The sequence below is a fragment of the Bicyclus anynana genome, chromosome 1 (genome assembly GCF_947172395.1).
Source record: "Bicyclus anynana chromosome 1, ilBicAnyn1.1, whole genome shotgun sequence".
NCBI classification, from domain to species: domain Eukaryota; kingdom Metazoa; phylum Arthropoda; class Insecta; order Lepidoptera; family Nymphalidae; genus Bicyclus; species Bicyclus anynana.
Window position 1 is genome coordinate 4,193,460 of NC_069083.1, and position 18,505 is coordinate 4,211,964.

Genomic DNA, 18,505 nt, shown 5'->3' on the forward strand with positions numbered 1-18,505 from the left:
AATCCGTGGGTGTTTTAATGGCCGAGCTGAGGCTTGGGGACAGCTGTCGCTCCCCCAGGCTCTAAGGGGTTTGTTTACAGCTCTCTTATTAATCTCTGAGCATAGGTTTTTTAATTTAATGTGAATATACTCAGTAGCTGACACCAATTTATTCTAATATGCAGATAAAGATGTCATTGGTCCAGTGGTCCTATGTGGCTATCACTCAACTCCGTACTCTACAGCTAACATCATCATTATCAACCCATATTCGGCTCACTGCTGAGCTCGAGTCTCCTCTCAGAATGAGAGGGGTTAGGCCAATAATCCACCACGCTGGCCCAATGCGGATTGGCAGACTTCACACACGCAGAGAATTAAGAAATTCTCTGGTATGCAGGTTTCCTCACGATGTTTTCACTCACCATTTGAGACACGTGATATTTAATGCATGCCCCGGACCGGATTCGAACCCACATCCTCCGGAATCGGAGGCAGAGGTCATATCCACAGGGCTATCACGGATTTATAGCTAACATTAAGGCTTACTAAAATGACGCGAAGTCCCGTTAAATGATGATAATGATGATGATGATGATGATGATGATGATGTTTAGTGGTCGTAAAAGAATGTAACAATATCATCCAAAGCCACAACCCGCATTGTAGCAGTGTGGTAAGCTTCTTATCCCCTCTCTTAAGATGAGGGAGGCCTGGTAATTGTAAATTAGCCTTCTTGAAAAAACAAATAAAAATTTCGAATGTTCCAAATCAATAGATCTGAGAGAATATAGCCTTGGTGTAAAGCCAAAAGAGTTTGATTACCACATTAGGTTATTTAAGGGTTATATATTTACGGGTTTTTGCAAAATCTGATCAGATTACTGGCGTAGCCAAGATTTTTAACCATAGTAGACATTATACGTAAAAATTGTACAAAATTCTAGGCTCTTCAAGGTAAAGGCAGTGCATTTTCCCATCTTTAATTGGACAGGAAGCGAATATCACAAGCGGGTAGTTACTCGTAGTGTTCACAAAGATTTGTCTCATGTTCGCGGAAGAATTACTTTTATTTGGTCTAAACCAAGCAACGACACTAGACCTAAACTTTGGTAGTTCATTATAAAGCTAACAACAACCAATTATATGGAATGTATTTTATTTTTATAGAAATGGACTTAATAAATATATGGTAGCCTTACTTATACAAGAAGGTGACGCAATTATAATATCTTAATTCAAAATTGTTAATGCATTAGACCGCTCTACATCATTCATTTTCCCGATGACACCATCAATTTGCTTTCAGCCCTGATTTATTATTGTGTTTATCTACGACATAGGTATATTCACCTTATCTGGCAGCTGCCCAATAAACTACGCGAAGTAACAACCAGCTCAGACGTCTAGATACGTTCGCAGAATCTAAAACGACGCTGAAACAATTACAATCTAATTTCCTTAAATTTATGCATAACGACATTCATTTCACATATTTAATTCGATCATGATGCTCCATCAGTGTTTTCCGCCCGTGAAACGTACGCCCAAGCTGAAGAAAGCTCTGTAGGGCGGGCGAGCGGCGCCGCGCTAGCGCTCCAAGCGGCCGCAGCGCGCAACATCCGTCTCGCGGCCATTGGCCGGTCGGCATGACGTCACGCGTCGCCCGACCAATGGGGGGGAGCGCGCCGTTGCCCGGCCGCAGTCCTAGCCGCCGCGCCTTCGTACGAGCCGTGTGTAGCTGCCGATCTCCTCCCCCGCACCCCGCCGCCGTTTCGCCCGCATTCTAGTCGTGGGTGTCGCGCCGTGCAGTCCTCGCGTGTGCCGCCGAACTCAGTGCGCCGTTTGTGAGTGCTATAGTTCCCGCTCGAGTGTCAGTGTGACGGAGAAACCTGAGATTCGCCGCGGAGGATGTTAACAGCGCACGGTGAGTGACGGAGAACGAGCGAGGCGCTTATCTGACGGCGGCGCCACGTGAACGCGCTCTATTTATAAAATGTAAACACGCCGCTAATTCGATTTGAGACGGTACTTCGGTGCTGGTGGTCAGGAGCGCGCGCTCTAGCGGGTAATAAAGATTGCGGAGGTACAGATTGGAGAGTTCCTGTGAGACGGCCGCGCCAGTGTCGCGTAATCGTGCACAAATGAGCGGAGTGGAACTGGAAGGAGTAGAATGCGTAGGTAATTACTGCGGGCGCGTATCTGACGACGGCGGCTCGGCTGGCGACGGCGTGATAACGTGACCTTGAAGCAGTCGCGAACGCCGGCCGGCGCTGGAGGCGCAGCGCGCGGCTCGGGAAATGTTCAGACAAACAACGATAACTCGCACTTGTGCACAATGATAACGATGTGTGCATGTACAATGTACATGGCGTGTTTGACAACAAACAAATGCTAATCACTTGCGTTTAACATCAACTCAATGGACCAAAAATTTGGAGATTTTAATTTTTGTAGGTTTTAATTCGTTTGCAAAATTTCCAATGATTTCCGCTATCCGTAACTAAACGTGTATTTATTTACGACCGGAGACTTGAGAAATTAATTTGAATTCTCTAAACGACCGCTGTAAATTAATTACAAACGACTGCATCAAATTAAATGACTAATGGCATTCAATGAGTAATTTAAATGTAGTTACCCGTCACTGTTTCACACAATTTTGTATCCAGTGTACTGAGGAAATTATCATATTATTTGTTCCTCAATTCCGTTTACAAGGAAAATAGGTACCTACTTTAATTCAAGGAATGTTATTGTACTGAATATTGTTCGGAGAGAAATAAACGCCGCTCTTTGCTATTGGCTGCAGTTTTATAGGCTGTAGATTTGTAATATGTCAGTCAAGTCTGTCCGGTTAGGTTACCTCGATACGGTCAGGTTCGAGGCGGTCGGCCCTTCTCCATACATGTAACCGCATTTAAAATCATTTACTGTTCTGCCGATCAAACTCTGCATGAGCAACAAAACGCCGTTTAAGAATGATTGAATAAGTATAAAGAAAATCGAATATTAATTAATACACAAATGTAGTAAAAAACGATGATTAGCATATTCATCGTGACCTTCAAGACTGGTTCCGACACAAAATCTGAAAGCAAAAACAAAACTGTACAAAAATTAAGAAGATTTGGGATTCTCATTCGCACTTACTCACACACGTTTGTTTGAAAAAGCGGTTGGCACAAATGAGTTGCCGACGTTCTTCTCCTTCGTGTGCATATTCGCTAACATGTGTGTGAGCGGGACGGAGTTAATTCGCATCGAACGAACGAACCGGCCATGCGAGATGCTCAGTCGTATCATAAATATTAATCAGGCGCTGGTGTCAACAGCCACCGCGTAACGCGATACCACTGCGATCCGCTGCTCGCCTGGTACTCTTGTATAGGAGCCAGACTAGCCTGTACTTCGAACATGACAATTATCAATCAACACACTACAGTGCACTTAAAAAACCTTATAATGTGTTTAATCAGAGAAATACAACGTCGCAAATTAAGTCCATATCTTGAGGACCTTTTGTGTCACAGAGTGTTTACAGTTTGATAAAAATCTTTCTACAAATATTAGCTTTCATTACAGCTACATCTAACTGTTGTACACACAAATTATATTATGAAGTTTAGATAATAAGTTATCGTATGCACATCCGTTTGCGCTTACGCATTCAGCCATGACCTGCCCTACAACTCACTGTGATTGGAGAATGCGATGTATGGTAAATTCCTCTAGTGATTTTAAATGGATTCATAGGACAATTATATCACGACCATTATTCTATACTGCATAATAAATGACAGTAACCATTTGTATACGGAGAGCTACAGAGTCTTCAGCAATTGATGGTACTTGTGCTAGCGTTTATTGTAGGGAAGTATTCGCTTCAATTAGGTTTATATGTAGAATCCGGTACCAACCAATGGCACAAATGGTTTTGTAACTCACAATTTAAAAAATGTTTCCAAATAACTTCTGTTCTATGACAATATTGATAACTTAAGCATAATTTTGGGGACATTCTAACAGTGATTGAATATTAATGTTTAATATTCATTTATGAAGACGGCTGTTTTCGGTTCTTCGCTCTATCGACCTTCGAGCGAAATGTTTTTGTAAAATTCTTGAAACGTGTATATCCAGATGTGCAAATTATAACGATAATAATCCGTTTTCTTTACGATTTGAAGTAATTCCGCAATTACTTTAAAATTTACTAATACACTACTTGATATTGAAATGTACTAGCGCAACATAATCATATTACGAGCTTCCTATAGATTTGTATGTGTTCATCTTATTATTATGTAAAATGTCAATATTTATGTGGGTATAATAACCTTGTCACGCTTGGTCAGCTGCGTATTACAATTTAAAGTTCTAACGTTTAAAGAGTTTAGGTTACAGCAAGATTTATCTTAAAACGATATAAACGGTTAAACCAGTTTCCATACTCGTGTAAGGGTTAAAGATAATAAAGGTTTAATTGCGCAGGTTCTTGCAGAATAATGTGACTTAAGAATTTATATAAAATAATAAATAAAAAGCGAAGAGAAAACAGGTCTTGCGGAGATCGTAAGAAGAATGATATGCGTAAGGTCCCAAGCAGCTAGACGGTCTTTATAAGGAAAAATGCAGTGCGAGAGTACTTCAAAAACAAATTAGGCGTTTTAGAATGTGCGCAGAATAAAGTAGCAATAGATTAGCGGTGAGTAATTTCATGAGCACAAAAAGAAAGGAATTAATTTTCATATTACATGCTAGCGAAACATGTTGTGCAAAGACAAGATCAAGAGTCGCGGGTTGCTTTTTTCCCGCTGCGTGTGAGCACATCTGTGGAGTTTTTTGCTCCTGTGTGTGTACAGACACTTTTTTGCGCCGATGCGAGCCATCGGCTCCGTAGGCACTGCGACGTGCGTGTTCAACTGTTTTTCTTTTTTTTGCCTCCAACATTATTGTTCGTATTATTGCCAACGCAGTGTGACTAAGTAAATTAATTTAATTTAAAACAAAAACCTAATGCTCAAGTTTAACTTCATTTGCATTCATAACGGCTAAATAATCTCATTTATTAATTTCGTTATTAGGATTTGATGCAAATTAAATTAAAATGTTGTTATCGCCTACGAAAAACTATGTGTACGGGAAACTAGTTATATTTAAATATAAATGTATTAAATGTTACAGAATAATTTGGGTTCTGATGTTAATAGCTCAGTGATACGATGGAGTTGTACAGAAATGATAGTGATAATTTGCGACTACACACAAAAAACGCAGGAAAAAGCGTGTTAGTATTCATTACAAATAAGGAAGCGTCGAAATTGGATGCTTTTCAATTTGCGACTTTATCAGTAGTGGTGAAAGGCCTTCATTTGTTTGTTAGCTGATAAGACTTGTACCATACAACATTCGAGGCACTTGTAATAGGAGTCACGAGTTATTGCGTAACATCAGGAGGCTCGAACAATATCATAGCGTTCACGTGGAATACATAAGCATTTTTGCATACTATGTCTATCTGTTTATCACCTTTTGATTTTGTTTTCCGGTTGTTAGCACTGTCTAGATTCATTACTAATTTGTCTGCGTAGTTGAAATGAATATTGTAACACCTGACTGTAACATGAGAATTGATGCAGAAATTATAAAACAAACTACCAGCAGTCAATGATTCCAAGTAGCTAAATTTGTTATTAAAAGCAGTAAAATATTTTACGTTTTCTTATTAATTAATAGTGGACTTTTCTTATTAATTACTAATGGAATGGATACCTTTATAATACTACTTTATTCTTAAACAAACATTACTTTGTCTTTGATAGAAGGGGTTTTTGTATAATTTATTTCTTCTGTTTCGTGAGAGTATCTTGTTCATTTTGAATATAATAATACTTTTTCTTATTAGAGTCCTGTAAGATTTGGTTAAACATCAGTTTTTGACTATTTTAATTCTTATTAAGAATCACAACTGTGACAAATCTACTTTGTAGAGTCAATAGAAACTATTATACTTAATTTAAAGAGGTTTTCTGACTTTTTAGATGTATACTTCTGAATAAAATTTTGAACTAGGTAGTTATGTCTCGATAGACATATAAGAATAGAATATACAGGAGATCTACTTTTCTTATTCTTCACCTTGTTTTTAATGTTTATTTATAATGATAAGTGATTATATATTATACTCCTGCGTTGATAAATTTTAGATTAGATACTGGTATGGCGTGAAAATTATCTTTCATAATTTATCTGTTTCATTTATATCATTAACGATAACAATTACAAATTATTATCAAATATGCCTATCGCCATAATATTTAGTACCGCCTTTGTAACTCACAAATGCAGTACATTAAGGTAATGTCTTAGTAAACCTCTTAATGGTTTATGGATTGATTGATTGATTGATGATATTATGTTAAGCGAATTAAAGTATGTTATTGCTATTTTCTATTGCTGACTAAAATTATATTTTATAGGTTGGTTTATGCAAATCTGATTGACTGAACTCATGACAGTACTCACTAATAAGGCAATCATGGTAAAAAATCACTGTTTCATTCACTTCTCTAAATACACATATTTTATCATTCGCTAGAGTAAATATGACACTGCTACCTAATAGCGATTTATCATTGTGAATATACGTCTTGGAAATATCGCCGAAAACCTGCATTACTATATTTTGGGTCTAGAGTGTTGTTGACGCTGAAATTACAGGCTAGTTAATGAGGATTATTACCTAATTTACCGTAAGGTTAACGGGTACAGAGTATAATTTAACTTAAAATTATCATATTTGATTTTCACTGACTTGGTACAATTTAGATTTTTACTTCCTGATCATCAGTATTAAAAACAAATCTTTTATCAATTGTGTAATTTTGATTATCAAGTGTATCTGCAAGAAGAGTAATAAACTTGCATTCATCTTTCATTTGTCGTTTATTTCAAAGTGTTTCGGAAAAGGATTTCTGCGTAGTCACGTCAGCACTGTGATAGATGCGGCGAACAAATTCAAAATATTCCGCACACAGCGTCTTCGCCCATTGTAATAGATACGGCGGGTGATGGATGAGCTCTTATCAACATTGATAACCTTCTGTCGCCGTCTCCCTCCCCCACCTCTCCACCTCTGTATCTCTCCTGCTCCCCCGAGAAAGAAATGCGGATTCTTTTCTTTCTCTACATTACAGATATGTTGTTGCTGCACTTTGATTGTTTATTCCACTTTATTAGCCTTTATCTCATTTATGTTTACTTGTAAGTAATCTTAATTTAATAAATTAAAATATGTTACTAACTTGTTTTAACATTGTTTTGATTTGTACAAACCAGAAAATGTTTTTTTTTAAGTCTGAACTCGTATTCTAATTGTATTACGAGTATCATCTCCTTTACCTCTTGCAATATTATAATTACGTATACGTACGTTATTGTCTTCTGCAGCAGTACAGTTACGAAGAAAACCTTAGCTCAAAATTGGCTCTTGCTATTTTGAGCTAAGGCTTTCTTCGTAACTGTCTTCTTAGACAGAATAAACCATAAGTTTTAATCCAAAATAAAATACGAAATAAGACAAGCATTGATTTGGCAAATTTTGCAAAAGAGTTATTTATTGTTCCACTCTTTTTGAATAACTCAAGATGTGGCCAGCAGCATAATAAGTGACACAATTACTTCAATATTAATTTTTGTGTACGCACATATTCGTGTGAATAAAGACGAGTTAAGTGTTTAATATTCATTTGATGATTGAGGCTCCGAGGAAACAGTGAAACGTTTTCTGATTTTATACTATCAAATTAAAAATCATGTCTTTCATTGGTCAATTACCTGCTACAGATTGTAAGTTCACTACAGTGGCTGTAAGTGAGCTCCACTACTATGTGTACTACCATGATATGAAGCTATGATTACCAGAAAAACTTAGCACACCTTTTTTTTAATTCTTTACAAGTTAGCCTTGACTACAATCTCACCTGATAGTATTGATGCAGTCTAAAATTGAAGCGGGCTTTTGCTTGTTAAGAAGAGGAAAATCCACACCCCTTTTGGTTTCTACAGGACATTGTACCGGAACGCTAAATCGCTTAGCGGTACAACTTTGCCGGTAGTAACTAACCACGGTCGAAACCTCTTACCAGACAAAAACCTTTTGTCTTGGGTTGATGGACATAGTACTGTATATTATACGAGTAATGCACTGTTATTAGCAATTGCACCACATAGTGGTGACTCCTGAAATTGAATGGTGTTTATGAATGGATAAACAGTACTTTGACACTAAGTCTCCTACTATTGACGTATTTATCTCAAACACCTGAAGAAGAAGGAACACTTTAGTGCAAATTAAATTATATGAAAGAGTAGCAGTAATAATTAAAACTAATAACTGTTTGCAAAGGCTTATTGCTGCAAGCAATCGGGCAACATTTGATGAAATAGAAAGAATTATGAAATAATTATTAAAAATACTTAGTAGAGTTCACAATGGCATCCAGCAGGCTATTTCACTATCGTTGATGCTAGTTGACATGTATACGAAATTGAGATTCTATTTAACAAATGTCATCCGGTGCCTACTGGTGGATATCATACAGTAGGTAGATAACATTTCTCGATTGATTTGATGTTTATTTTAATAGGTTGATAATAAAGACCAAAAAAATTGCCTAGCTGACCCTAAAATTAAGTAAGCCCGTGTTTCACCTTTGAAACTGACCTTCCAGTGACTAGCCTTTAGGTACATAGTATTTCTAAGCAATATAATGGAAGCAAAACATAAACATTTACATTACTAGGCACTAATCAGGCTAATCAATCACTCCTTGCTGCACAGTAGTCTTACCACTGGCCCAAGTAATGTGGCAGTGAAACAGTCAATATTTTGATATGTAGTCGAAGCCCATTAGTGACAACGCGATAAGCAAGCGCACTAATGAGTCGAGGAAACAGACATATTTGTTCGTGGTTTGTCTGGTGACTCCATACGAGGCAAATTGTTTGAAAAATGTGCCAAACTGAATTAATAAATGCCTTGTTGGTCCAGTGACACTCCTGGTTCATACTTTGTCATATTGAGCCTTTCTTCTACGAATTCTTTAGTATTCTCAGGCCTAATTGGGCATTTAGTTATGCTTCTAAATGCACGTAAAGTTATACCTTATCAGCCGATAGACGTCCACAGCTGGACATAGGCTTCTTTCATGGACCTCCAAGCACAAAGGTCTCGAGCCGCCAGCATCGAAAGGCTCCCTGCAACCCGCTTGATATCCTCGGTCCCCATAGTCAGCGACCAAGTCTCGGATATGTAGGATATCACTCGCAACACGCACTGATCGAAGTCTTTCCTCTTCAAGCACTGAGAAATTTGTTGAGAAATTTGTTGAGGAAAGTCGTTATGATCGTCGCAAAATATTTTTACCCTAACCCCAACCTGCATTTTACCAGCATGGTGGGTCTAAGAGGTGATATGGCCTCTTATATAAAGAAGAAAACCTGGCCCTGTAGTGGATTAACTGTTCGAATATACTGATAAAACAATATCAAGTTAATTAGGCATGCGCCGGCGTATATCTGGCTAACTGTACTATAATATATACCTAAGCTTTTCGGGAATTAGGGGGGTGTTAGTAGTATCTTTTTATATATATATATATTAAAAAAAAATTGACAACGTGAGCATTGTCAACCATTTTCTCTGGCTCTTGCGACTTGGATAGTCCTAGAGTGTTAATTAATTTCCTGATTAAGATAGAAGAGAATATAAGAAAAGTAATAAAAATAATGGCTTTCTAGTTTATTCTTGTACTATAAAAGAAATACTCAATCTACCTGATTTTCCAGAATTATAGATAAGATTTAAGTCGCATAGTATAATGAATTTGATTTAATAAATTATTTATTCAAATTCACACTGCTGCCACACATATTAGTACTGCATAACTTTGAATACATTGCCGAATAAATTCAATTATTCATTTTAATATCATTCGATGTATATATTATAGTTAGCGGAAATTTTTGAGCAAATTAAGGTGATTATTATGTTACTAAGTGATATAGCTGCTAATAATATTTGCGTATTATTTGCATTAAGTGAATTACTTATTCAATGTTGTTTTTTTAAATTTGATAAGTAATCGATCATTTGCGTATAAAATACAAGAATATAACACCAAAATTATGTATACGAGTATATATATTTTTAGCATTTTACAACTGTTTAAACCAAAATTAGATTTGCTTAATTAAGACGTATAAGTAACTACTATAGTGTTACAATAATTGTTAGTTCTTTTGTTTTACATTGATTAATATTATTACTATTTTATGGTAATTTATGTATGAATAGTATTCCTACTGTTTCACGCCATGATGATTTGCTGAAAGCTAAAAAAAGTTTATGAAAATGCCTCAAGAGAATACAAGAATACAAGAATGTGGAATATTGGCTAGAAGCAGGCGTTGCTTTGTGGAAGTTCATCTTGAATAGATAATAATTTATTTATGTTGCTATCATCCGCGAAAAGCCAACGAGCCCATGCGACAACGTCACCCAGGTCCGACTCTACTCTCTACGTACATTTCACCCCGAAACCGGAGCATCCTCAGGAGATGAATGAATGAATGTATATGTGTAAGTTCTGTTTGCTCAGTACGATCAGTTAAAAGGCGATACCAAGTTAGTGATGTATTAATTCAAGCCGTTTAAATCATAAAGATTAAGGATTTCTAGACAGTTCTTACAGAAACGGCTTTGATTAACACACCTTAGTACCGCCTTCAAACTGATCGCACTGAGCAAACCGAGAAGGTAGCACATATGATGTTTTTTTTGCTTTTTAGTTTAGTAAATACATTTTTATAATTTTGAAGTCGGTTGTAACTTTTTTATTAACATGTATTTTGTTACCTACCAGCTTTTAGTTGTAAAAAATTAAAAAAAGTGGAATTAAATCAGAATCGTGAATATTAATACAAATTGGACATCAAAGAACTCTTGCAAGTTTAGCGTTACTACCTAATTCATTAGACACCTAAAATAATAAACTACTCCCGCTACTACATAAACGGAGAAGCATCAACTTAGTCAAAACTGAAAGTTTGTTTGGAGCGTGTGGTCGTGAATGAAACGCGTCGGCGGGTTTCGGCGGAGCTCGTGCCCCTCCGCCAAGGTCGCAGGGGGGTGCGACCCACTTCCAGAGGATCGATGGGTGCCCCAAAAGCCCCGTAGAGCCCCGAGCCACAACATTGTTCGTTTTCAATGTCAGCCCGCCCGCTGAAATGTTGATTACTGCCCGATTCCGTGACTCTCGATTGTTATGATCGGATTGTTGTGATTCGTCACGTCTAATGAATTTTGTGAGAACCTTTTCTACACTCTATAGGTAATAAGTGAATACTTTAATAAGTAGTTCTGAATATACTTACGTTAATATAGTAGTAACAAGCCATAAAGAAAACCTACCAAAAAAGCTCAAGACAATTTTGAAAACATAAGTCTCTAAGCGTAAGTTAGGAACTGAACTATCTGTATTGTAAATTATACCTTAAAAATAAATAGATTTATTAGGTAGCCCTAAAGTACCTAAGCGTATCATGTATTGTTTTCTTAGCCTTTTCGGCACTTGACTACGATACTATGATATATATAATCTTATTATGTAGGTAGGTACTGTTAAATACAATATAATACTTATGAAAAACAAATTAACACCCAGACCGGAGAATACCCATGCTCTTACATCATACAAATATGCCAGTTGTAGGAATCGAACCTGCGGACTTGTGTGCAGAATGCTCTAGCCTCTCAATCAATCGGCCGTCATTATTTTGTTTGTTTGTTTGGTTGAACGTGCTAATCTTAGGAACTACTGGTCCTGATAAATTTTTCAGTGTCAGCCATAGCCTATTTATTAAGGAAGGTTATATATTAGCTCCGTATTTATACGGGAAAGGGAACCACGCGGGTGAAACCGCGCGGCGTCAGCTATAGTACGCGCGTTAACAACTGAGTCTTAGGGCCATAAATCATTTCTCTATATCTATCTCGCTTGCACTTATGGGTCTTATGGAGCCGTCTAGTGAAGGGTGTAACAATGAAAGACATATTATCGATAAGTAAAGTTTATTATCGTATCTTGTTCACAAAATTAAAAAAAATAACAATATTTGATTTAATATAATACATATTTCATATTATATAATTATTAACTAAATAAAATTAATCTTCATCTGAGTCTTCATCATCAGAATCTTCGTCTTCTGCCAAATTTATTATAAGCGGCGCGTGATCTCTAATTAGAGCTTTTTGTAAATCTTTGTTTTGAAGTTCTTCGGCATGCCTAACACATTTGGCCCAGTCTTCTCGTGTGACATTTTCTATGGCTCGGTGGAGGTGATTTTCGACATCTGCTATCTTGAAGGTATTATTATTCTTCGCAACTTCTCCCTTTACTTGTGCCCAAATTAATTCTATTGGGTTATATTGACAGTGATATGGAGGGAGCCTTATTACTTCATGACCTCGTTCATTTGCCAGATGGTCTAAAGCGTAGACCTTCTGCGGGTTACTGGCTTTTACTTTTCTTATTAATTCTTCAATAATTTCGTTGCTGGAATATGGAATCTTTTTCTTTGTCAACCATTCTTGAATTTCAGCTTTCCTCGTGTTTCTTGTGGGTATCTTTTCCAACTGTATCGAATGATAGCTTGCGTTATCGACAATTATAACTGAGGGCTCTTCAAGTAGATTCAGGAATTCGGAAAACCATGCCATATATGTTTCGCCATCCATTTCTGTGTGGTAATCAGCATCCTTTGATTTCACCGCTTTAAATATTAGCTTCGCATCTGGAACGAAGCCAGTCCTTGCAGAACCCGCATGGCAAACTATTAATCTTTGGCCTTTTCCCACAGGCTGATTCTTGAAACCTCCTTCATCGTTGCTTCCAAGCCACATCCTCTTTCTTGCATGGTTTTGATTAATCCATGTTTCGTCTAGATAGAAACGTGGTCGCTGATCGTTAGTTCTTCTAAGTAAATCCAATTTCCTTAAAAAGTCCATTCTAGCACAAACAATATCAGTTCTTTCCATTAAATATTTACGTCCTTCGCTATTTTTCTTATACTGGAACCCAACCTCCTTCAGTAGTATTCTCATTGAAGTGTTGCCGCATTTAAAATCGGGTAATTGTTCACGGAATTTTTCTAAAATTTTCGCCACGGATGGATACTCTCCATTCTCATAAAATGAAGCTACAGTTCGCTTCAACACACTTTTATCAAAATCGTCAATATTAGTGACGGTTTGTGGTTTCTTAAAATTTGTTCTTGGTATACAGGTACTGCCTGATTGTGATACTTCCGTCTTGATTCGGTCCACTGTCGCTCTGCTCACACCACAAACAAATGCGGCCATTTCACGTGGTTTGTTGAAATTTAGAGAAGCCACTTTATTCGGATCACTTTTCAATTCATTGAGAAACAGGAATACGTTGTGAATCAGTGTTCGAGCTTGAGGGCTAATATCGCCATGTAATTTCTTCAGATCAACGTTAGAAAATAAAGTATCCATAGTGCGCAACGAGTAACACATGAATGTATTTATTTAATTGCAGTAAACACATTTATAGCAAAAAAAATACGCAATGCAATTACATTAGAAACCGACCAATCAGAATCGTCCAAATCATTATTGACTCATCATTAGCACGTGCGCAGGTAGCCGTTTATCGATAATTAGGGTGCGCAGGTAGGCGCGCTGCACATTCCTATCTTTTTTGACTTTTATGACCGGACGACTCAGATGATAACGCGCATACTATAGTAACTAATAATATCAGTAGTTCAACTTATTTAAAACTTTCTTATTCTACTAAGGTACGCCATACATGATAGGCAGTTAGAGATACTATTTCTAACTTGTACAAAGAACTTTTGTAAAGAAAATTGTTTTCCAGTTGTAGCGACTAATAGTGTCGATTTAGCACACTTACAATATTTAATATTCACTTTCAGTACGTGTATTTGACTTATTTGTTTATACTACTAAGGAACACACACAACTTCGCTTTTTTATTTTTTTTTTAATCGGTTAACATTTTCGCAAACTGAGCCGCCTATCTGTGACATACAAATCCAGTAGTCAAAGATTAGTGCAACCAAACAAAGAATTTTGTATCTTTCTGATTGTATTAAGTGCATGCATGCCCCTGAGTCATGTTCGAATCTACTACGAAAATAAACATATTTTAATCATTTATATATTTTATCATATTATCCGGTTAAAATATAGTTCAGCTATTTCTAGAAGACGGTTTGCCTTAAACCTATTTATGGTTTTACTGTTGAGCACGAATCTCAGAATGTGAGGGGTACGGCTAATAGTCCACCACTCTAGCCCAATGCGGATTAGCAGACTTCACACACGTAGAGAATTAAGAAAATTCTCAGGCATGAAGGATTCCTCACGATGTTTTTCCTTCAACACCTACGTAACTGAAAAGTTGGAAGTGCCCCGGACCGGATTCGAACCTACGCCCTCCGAATCGAAGGTAGAAGACATATCCACTGAGCTATTACGGTAATTGCACCTTTAGGTAACGTAATGGAACGTCATCACCAAATAAAGGATATTATTTTGTAGATATTAATAATCACCGGGACCTTTACGGACTCCGTCCGAGGCAAGCAGGTGTAACACCACTATAGGCTGAAAATTACTAGAAAAAAAAGTTAAAAAAAGCTTTTACAAATTTCTAAAAAGGAAGAAAAAGTTCAAAGACCGATCGAATCCAGGACCTCGTTTTCCGATGCCACAATACAACTAGACCAACAGGGTAAGTTACAGTATGTTCCGTTCCGTACAAAATATACAAAATTATTGAAGAATGTATATGGTAAACAGATATTGAATATTTACCAAGGCCACATTTCGTCCGCTCCAACCGTAGCCACGTTATCGTGACATATCGCCCGATTATCGGATATCAACCTTAGCATTATGTTGTATTGATAACGTGACGTCATTACTAGATAAAAAAAATTGACAGTTCAATATCGAGGTTACACGTGGTTCGCTAATCTAATTTTTTTGCAAACCACGACGGTTGTCATATGTTTTACCTTAAAAACAATTTAAATACATTAGGGGGCGTTCATAAATTACGTGAGATGTTTTAGGGGGGGAGGGGATCGAGTCAAATCTCATCTAATCTTACGTTGGAGGGAGGGGGGGTCTCGGCAAATATCACGTAATTTTTTTTCTGAATGAAACAAAAAAAATATACTATTTTGGTCAATTTAATGCAGATTGTACATGCTTAAGATTTAATCTTAAGCGTAATCGTAATACGATTAAGATCATTTCCTAATTCGTTCTAAAAAAAATAATTTCATTTATACCTCGACGTTATACATTTACTGACTGTCCAATCACCATCCCTCATGAAAAAAATCTAGTCGTAAATAAAAACACGAAGCAAATTTTCTTTTCTTTTTACAATAATAATCTAACACATTTACGTAAGAAACCCACATTTTGAAAAATCTCACGTGAGATTGGGGGATGGGGGGAGGGGGTTGAAAAAAATATCACGACATCTCACTAAGGGGGGGGGGGAGGGTCAGAAATTTCGAAAAAACACCTCACGTAATTTATGAACGCCCCCTTAGTGAATACATTATAATTCATTAGTCTTTCTGATTTTCATTTCACTTTTTTCGAAACTATGTACCTACTTGTTATATATAAATTATATTAGTAATATTAAAACTATTTAAATTAACTACCTAAATACCACCTAAAGTCCGACGATATCAAGAAGGTAGTGGGAAGTGGCTGGATAAGCAATACGGAGGATCAATCAATCAATAGTCAATATTCATTTATTTCAATTAGGCTTAGTTTACAAGCACTTTCGAAAAGTCAGATATTATAAGATAATGGTGATAATAATTAGTCGAAAACTTAAAATTAAATTTACGAGGGTTCCAAACGCGCCTGGGTGATAGTGTGTGGTGTCGCGCTCTCAGAAAGGGCTATGTTCAGCAGTAGACGGACACAGGCTGTTGATGAAATACTACCTACATTTTATATTTAACAAAAAAAAAACAGGTTATATTGACAAAAAAAATAAAAATGAACGATTTAAATCAACCGTAATATAGTTGTAAAATTGTATTGTATATCTTTTCTTTACTTTTGTAACCTGATAGTATGGAAATTGAAACGTAAACACCTTCACGGTAAAGGGGTCAGATTCAACACCTAGAGGTCAGGGATCCCCGCCCTTTAGACTGCAATCACATCCACTGTTACCACAGTAAAATATTATTTTTACTGTGCTGTTACCTATCCTATATAGACTAGGGGATAATAATATTGTTTATATACATATATAAAAAATTTTAATAAAAAAAATTCAACCGACTTCCAACTCAAAAATTAACCTAAACTAAAAAGCAAAAAATAACATTTTACCTATGTGCTACCTTCTGATCAGTTTAAAGGCGGTGCCAAGCCAGTGATGTTTTAATTCAAGCCTTTTAAATTACAAAATTTCTGTGGTTCTCTCAGAAACGGCTTTCATTAAAACATAACACTGGATTGGCACCGCCTTCAAACTGATCAGAAGGTAGCACATAGGTAAGATGTTATTTTTTGCTTTTTAGTTTAGGTTAATTTTTGAGTTGGAAGTCGGTTGAATTTTTTTTATTAAAATTTTTATTTTTTAATTTTTAGTGTTAGCACACCTACTGAGTGTAAACGAAAATTAATAGGCAATTAGTTGAAACGTTATTTTCTTATGATAAGTACTACCTTAACTCATATACAATATTTCACTCCCCCTTTATTCACACGTAATATGAATATTCAGAAAAACGTGAAAGGTGACTGTCCTTCGTCTTCATCACCAGACCCCCTATGCAGTCACAATCCATATGGTTGGAAAGTTCTCATCAATATAAAATTTATCAAGTCCAAACACAAGGTAGGTACTGTGAACCGTCGAGGAGTTCCCTTAACTATCCTTCGTCTTCATCACCAGACCCCTAATACTGTCACAACCTATCCAGGTGGAAAGTTCTCATCAATACAAAATTATCAAGTCCAAACACAAGGTAGCTACTGTGAACCGTCGAGGAGTTCCCTTAACTATCCTTCGTCTTCATCACCAGACCCCTAATACTGTCACAACCCATCTAGGTGGAAAGTTCTCATCAACACAAATTTATCAAGTCCAATCACAAGGTAGCTACTGTGAACCGTTGAGGAGTTCTCTTAACTGTCCTTCGTCTTCATCTGTCATCAACCCATATTCGGCTCACTGCTGAGCTCGAGTCTCCTCTCAGAATGAGAGGGCTTAGGCCAATAGTCCACCACGCTGGCCCAATGCGGATTGGCAGACTTCACACACGCAGAGAATTAAGATAATTCTCTGGTATGCAGGTTTCCTCACGATGTTTTCCTTCACCGATTGAGACACGAGATATTTAATTTCTTAAAATGCACACAACTGAAAAATTGGAGGTGCATGCCCCGACCGGATTCGAACCCACACCCTCCGGAATCTGAGGCAGTGGTCATATCCACTGGGCTATCACGGCTCTTCCACTGGGCTATCACGGCTCTGTCACAACCCATCTAGGTGGAAAGTTCTCATCAATACAAATAAATCAAGCCCAAACAAAAGGTACCTGCTGTAAACCGTTGACGAGTTCCATCGTCTGTGTTTCGGCTCCATCATCAGACCTACTCCAGACCTTCATAAAATTGTAGTGGTTTAAAATACCTTATGGAAACATTAACAAACGCACTAGCTGTCCCTACGATTTTCGAAAGTTCCCCTCGATTTCTCCAGGATGCCATCATCAGATCCTGACATGAAAAAAATGGGACCACCCTGGAATCAAACACTTCAAAACAAAAAAAGAATTTTCAAAATCGGTCCACAAATGACGGAATTATCGCTGGACATACATAAAAAAAAAACATACATACAGCCGAACGTAGAACCTCCTCCTTTTTGGAAGTCGGTTAATAAAAATATGGTTATTAAAACCTAAACCGACCAGAAATTAAGAGAAAAATCAATAGCGTATTGAGCTCTTTGAGGCAATTTATTTGATAAATCCAATCATAATTATCAACTATTTTGTTTTGGTTTATACTCTAAAACGATGACCATTACTTACTATAAGTATCTATCATTGGAACAACGACTTTAGTTTTTTTCTTTTTCTGAGGATGATTTAACTACATTGGATTCGGTAATTACAAAAGATGCAAAAACTTATAGGTAATAGGACCTTGCAGCAGCGAAAAATATATATATATATATTTTTTTTAATTATTTATGCTAGCGCTTGGCAGCAATCATGCTTGACAGTAAGCGATGACGCAGCCTATGGTGGAACGCGCTTGCCTAGAAGATGCCTATTCACTCTTGACTTGAATATACCCATGTTGTAGGTGGTAGGGAAAACGGATACTATTGTCATTGCGTTATTTTTC

At 36.9% G+C, this 18,505-nt stretch overlaps 1 protein-coding gene across 10 annotated transcripts in view; it reads left to right on the forward strand.

Moving 5' to 3' along the window:
• Positions 1–1,674: 1,674 nt before the first annotated feature.
• LOC112048189 (myocyte-specific enhancer factor 2) overlaps positions 1,675–18,505 on the forward strand; it is a 94,409-nt gene continuing 77,578 nt past the window's right edge. For 5 of the 10 annotated variants that reach the window (XM_052883432.1, XM_052883440.1, XM_052883455.1 and 2 more), the window contains exon 1: positions 1,676–1,906. The gene's annotated coding sequence lies outside the window, so the exon portion shown is untranslated. Of the gene's footprint in view, positions 1,907–18,505 lie in introns of all 10 variants that reach the window. The other 5 variants (XM_052883446.1, XM_052883443.1, XM_052883463.1 and 2 more) reach the window with 2 other exon arrangements.